Here is a 5,901-nt window from a genome sequence, read left to right as displayed (position 1 = left end):
TTTTTAGGTGATTAATGATGTGTAGCATGAAAACAAGTGAAGAAAACCACCAAAGGTTTGGTGCCCATCAATAGCCGAATTCTCTAAGTGAATAATGAGGAAGAATGGGATGTTATTCTAGGTGATTTGATTAAGAAATAATAGTTTTTGGTGTAGGAATTAATGAATAATGGTGAGAAAATTAAGTAGGAAAAATCACAGAGTTAGTGTACCATTGTTGGCCAAAGTTCCAAGAAGAAAAATGAAGATAAATTTTGCCTAATTGTGTGTTAATTAGTTTGTGCTTGGTGAATTGAGGGATTGGAAAAGAAATGGAGCAAGTTGGAGTGAAATTGGACGCATTGGCCAATTTATTGGATGAAAAATCGACTTAGGCAAATACTAAGTCTAGATGGCTACCCGTGCATTTTTCATTTCATATCATATATATATCGAGCCCGAAATAGCTTATGGCTGTTAGACATAATTTAATTGGAATATGTGTCATGGATTATGGTTAGGTGGTGAGCCATTAGATACGGGTAAAGGACTGTACCCGCAGATTGAAAATAGGAGTATTTCTACTCCTAATACCGATGAGTGGACTTGCATTTCAAAACTTGTTTTGGAGATATAATGTATTTGTCAAACATTTGAATGGATTATCCAGCTTTTCATAAAAACAAGTGCCTTATGAACAAGCTTTTCATAAAAACAAGTATTTCTTCATGTTGTGACATGTGACTATTATTGATTCATGCACTACCACATTGTGTTGATATATATATATATGAATACATTGTTGTGTAATGATATTGATTCGGCTATGTGCGAGTAGGGAGTGCGCATAAGCCGATGATGACCTGGTTATATGCGAGTAGGGAGTGCGCATAACCCGGTGATGACCTAGTTATGTGCGAGTAGGGAGTGCGCATAACCTGGTGATGACCTAGCCATGTGCGAGTAGGGAGTGCGCATGAGTTGGGAATGATGATGATGGGATGGTGTGCATGATGATGATGATGGGATGGTGTGCATGATGATGATGATGGGATGGTGTGCATGATGATGATGGGTATATGGTTGTAAATGCAAATATGTGAGCATTTGATTTGTTGAAATTTGGGAGTTTACATGTGTTACATGTTGCTATTGTTATTTTAGCAGGATGGCTTGTTTTAAGGGAAAAGGAGACTTTTTCCTTGATGTTTTGAAACTCGCTGCAGCGAGAAACTCTCAGGTTTGAGGGCCTTCACTAGACTTGGTTCTCGCTGCAGCGAGAATGAAGTTCATTGCAATGAGAACCTTTTTGTCCATTTTGCTAACTTGTGGGTTTTTGCCATATTTTCCACTTCTTTGGTACCATAGTTGAGCATGGATCTTTGTAAAGTGATTTACTCATGTGGGGTTTACATGAGGGGTTTAAAAGAGCCAAAACAATTGCATTGTTTTAAGAAAATGAATGCATCATGATTTCGTTAAACATTCCTTATGGTATGCTTGTTCCCTTTTCTTGTTTACTCACTGAGTTTATGCTCACCGCTTTCAACTTCATGTTTTCAGATTACGAGGCAGCTAGTAACTAGGTCGAAGTACATTTGTAGACTCAACTATTAGTAGGTGTCTCGGTATTTAGTAGTTATACATTCATCAAGTTTCTCTACTGGACATCGAGTCTCCTTTTGTTGTGTATAGACAAACCTAATGTGAATTATTAAGATACATGTGTAGATAGTGTATATACACTTGTTTGGTATGCCAGTATGAAGTGGCAATGCTTAATATTATTTTGATTCTAAGTTATGATATATGACTTAGTAGTTTATGATGGAATGATGAATATGCCAGATTAACAGGCTTGCTTGGGCTTAGTGGACTACGTCTATAAGGCCCATGCGCCGGTCATGACCCGAAATTTGGGTCGTGACACTAAGGCACAAATTGGGATTCACATTGGATACAATTTGCAAGCTAAAGCTTATAGAGTTTATTTGGTTGATTCTGGGAAGGTCTCAATCACCAAAAATGTCATTTTTGATGAAGATAGTGAGTGGAATTGGGAAAAACAACAACTCGTAGGCACCAGTTATGCACCAATCAATACGATTGATAATAGTAATATTGATGATGGAGATGGGAGTGGTCTAGAAGCTGACCAAATCATAGATGATGAAACTGTAAGAGGGACCCAAACCATTAAAGATGTGTATGACAGGTGTCAATTGGCTCTTGTTAAACTAGCTTCATTTGAGGAAGCTGCTCATCATTCTAAATGGATGGCAGCAATGAAAGAAGAGTTAAAGATGATAGAAAAAAATAATACCTGGTCATTGGTACACAGACCAAGATATAGACATGTGATCGATGTTAAGTGGATCTTCAAAAGGAAACTCAACTCAAATGGGTCGTTGAATAAGTATAAAACCCGCCTGGTTGTGAAATGATATTCTTAAATGGCAAGTATAGATTATCAGGAAGCTTTTGCTCCTATTGCAAGAATGGATACCATTCAATTAATCACTATCATTGCTCCAACTTGTAAGTGGAAGCTCTATCACCTTGATGTAAAGTTAGCTTTTTTAAAAGGAAAGCTTTATGAAGAAATCTATATTGAGCAACGACTTAGTTTCGAGATTGAATCTGATAAAGGCAAGGTGTACCAACTTCGCAAGGCTTTGTATGGGTTAAAGCAAGCTCCACGAGCTTGGTACAGTGAGGTCGACTCATATTTGGTGAATCATGGTTTCCAAAGGAGTCTAAATGAGGCCACTTTATATGTTTTAAAAAAGAAAGATCAATCTCCTCTAATCCTGTCTATGTACGTTGATGATTTATTAATTACTAGAGTTAATTCAACTCAGGTTAATAAGCTCAAGGAGTTATTGGAGAAACAATTCAGCATGTCTGATCTTGGGTTAATATCATATTTTCTAAGAATTAAGGTTAAGTAGGAAGATGATGGCATTCTATTATGTCAACAGAATTATGTCAAAGAGGTACTTAAACAATTCAAAATGGCCCATTGCAAAGGTGTATCCACTCCCCTGCCTATTTATGAAAATTTATCTCTTAATGATAGTGTCAAATTGAAGAATCCTTCTGAATATAGGAGTCTCATTGGATGTTTGTTATACATCCGTGCCACAAGACTCGAGATAATGTATACTATGAGATTTTTGTCAAGGTGCATGCAGCAACCATGCCAATCACATGCCATTGTAGCCAAGAGAGTAATAAGGTATTTGAATGGTACAATCACCTTTGGACTTAAATTCACACAATATGGTGAAATCAAATTAATGTGATAATTATACAGTGATGGAGCCAGCTCTGTTGATGATACAAAGAGTACCTCCGGCTATGTTTTCTCAATTGGAAATGGAGTACTTTCATGGTTTTCTTAAAAACAGGAGACTGTGGCTCAATCCTTAGTAGAGGCTGAGTATGTCTCTGCTGCAACAACAACAAACCAAGCAATTTGGTCAAGAAAAATTCTCCATGACCTGGGATTCCCGTAGACAACTGCATCAGATTTATTTGTTGTAATAAATCTACTATAGCTATGGTAAAAATCCTGTGTTCCACAGACTTACAAAACACATCAGTGTTGAGTATCACTCACTGAGGCAAGCAAAACAGCAAGGTGAAATTGCTATCTCTCATTGTTGCTCAGATGATCAACTGATCGACATAATGACTAAGTCATTGAGCAAACAGAAGTTTGAATATCACAAAGAGAGAATAAAGATAGTCAATGTAAGCATTAAGGGAGAATGTTAACTTGTAATGCTTGCATCAACGTGGACATAAAGGCATATGTAATCCACTAAGATTCTGTGTAAAAATAAGAGTCTTTTGCTTAAACTCTATGACTGTATGTGTTAAGTCGCATGAAGCTGTTTTGTTAAATGTTTTAAACTTGTTAATAGATCAAGAACAAGTGTTAGTGTTTAATTAATGTTGTATCACTTGATATATATGTGCTGTTCTTATCAAAGTGAATATAAGACCTTATTCATTAATAACAAAGTAACTTTGTTCACCTCAATTCTACTACCCTTTAACAGAGCATTATATTCTTCTTTGTTGTTAACAAATGTCACTTACAAAAAATTTGATCCATGAGAGGAAGTTTTATTTTGCCACAAATTCATTTGTGAGGATTTTCCACTTTAGGTGAGAACTCTGGATGTAAAGTAGCATTTTGGTGATGAGAGCAAATGAAACAATTGACATAAATTGAGCAGGTGGATTGTTAAAGGAGAACTTAAGATTTCTCTTAGACGACCCAAAATATGAAGTAAAAATCTATCAAAACCTTGTTAGGTTTAGAGAACAGGCACAAAGTTTTCAGCTTGGCCATGATTACCATTCTTCTGGAAGTGTAGAAAGAGCCTTTCTCTTTAATAGTATTTTCAATGCATCTTATATTTTACATAATCTTCTCTTATTACAACTCTTCTTTAAGCTTATCATAATAAATTTAGAACAAATTACAAGGCAGAGAACTCAATTTGAAGCAAAATATCTGCTGGTAACTGGTTTTATGTGTGTAAAATGTAGGGCAAAACTCTGAATCAATTGCTTTACATTTTACCGGCCGCTGAAACTTCAAAGCAAAAAGGGGATCTTAGGTAGGTACTGAGAGGAAGTCCCATCGCAGCTAAGGATAAACTTTCTCATAAAACAGAAATCAAAGAAACTAAAACAAATCAACAGCAAAAACATAGAAAAAAACAAGATATTCTTAAGTAAATCAGACGGGATTCAAAGAGACTTACACGGTAAGGGCATGTAAAACAAGACTTTTTCCCACTTCCAGACACAAGAAGAGAGGCATGATGTCTACAGACATTGTGAAAAGCAGCAATGTTCCCATTATCATCCCGGCAGATCACAAACTCTACATTTCCCAATCTGCAAAAGGACGATGAACCTTCATTTGTTCTTATATGTGAAAATTGAGCCTATTTAACTGCTGGAATCAGAAAACAGGGCATCGTTTGTTAAATGGACAACATAAAGCACACCAGTTTTCCACAGCTAAGCGTGGCCCAAGGACCAGGATAATATTATTTTAGTGATTTCCGGGAAAGGGGAAGAGAACTAAAATTGAGCTAATAAATCAAATTGAGGTCGACTATAGAATGCTCCTCCCTTCCTCTAACACAACCAACACCTTGGCAAAGTCAAACTTTTGTAAAGAACATGTGGTACTACTGACTTTAATAACCTTACCACAGAGGCTCCCAATTTTCTTGAAAGTGGTTTCACACCAAAGATGGGGGAAAGGTTTTCAATTGTGATTCAGATGGGTTGTTGGTCTCTCTCTAGTATAAGGGAGTATGGGGTAATAATGCGAAACCAGATAGTGAAAATGTCTGAGTAGCTCTCTATTTTCATTTCCTCCACATCACTAAAGTTGATGAGTGGCTTAAAGACACCAAGAGGGTGTAAGGAAACGGGAATGCCTTCTTGGATGAATCTTGATTGAATAGACTTGAGAGAAAAGGCTTCCCTCATACAAGCAACGACACTTCTTTTGGTCCATTTGATATCACTGTCTGCAACATCCACATTAATGTCTACTAACTGGACTATCTTCTTAAATAGAGAATTAGTTGACTTATCTTTGTTTTGTAGTTGGCTTGAATAATTTTTAGGACCTTGAATCAAGGCCTCCTTGAAAAATTTTTTTGTTGGCCCTCGTTCTCTACTTTGCCAACTTTAGATTGATTCGCAGTTTTTTACGGAGATTGTCCTGTTTACGATAATTTGTCAACCATCAATCACCTTATAATTGGCTTGCAAAATGGCCTTCCTCATTTCCTCTGTCAGCCAGTATCTGACAAAGGCAAAGGTTGGCCTACTGTTAGGCTCTTGAGTCCGACAAGATTTCCATGTGAAGGCATCCACAACCAT

General features: G+C 36.7%; 1 pseudogene; it reads right to left on the bottom strand.

The window, feature by feature from the left end:
• The window catches only part of LOC18589460, a 31,282-nt pseudogene extending 25,381 nt beyond the window's left edge, over window positions 1-5,901 (bottom strand).

This window comes from Theobroma cacao, chromosome 9 (genome assembly GCF_000208745.1).
Source record: "Theobroma cacao cultivar B97-61/B2 chromosome 9, Criollo_cocoa_genome_V2, whole genome shotgun sequence".
Lineage (NCBI taxonomy): Eukaryota > Viridiplantae > Streptophyta > Magnoliopsida > Malvales > Malvaceae > Theobroma > Theobroma cacao.
This window is presented reverse-complemented; position numbering and strand designations above follow the sequence as displayed.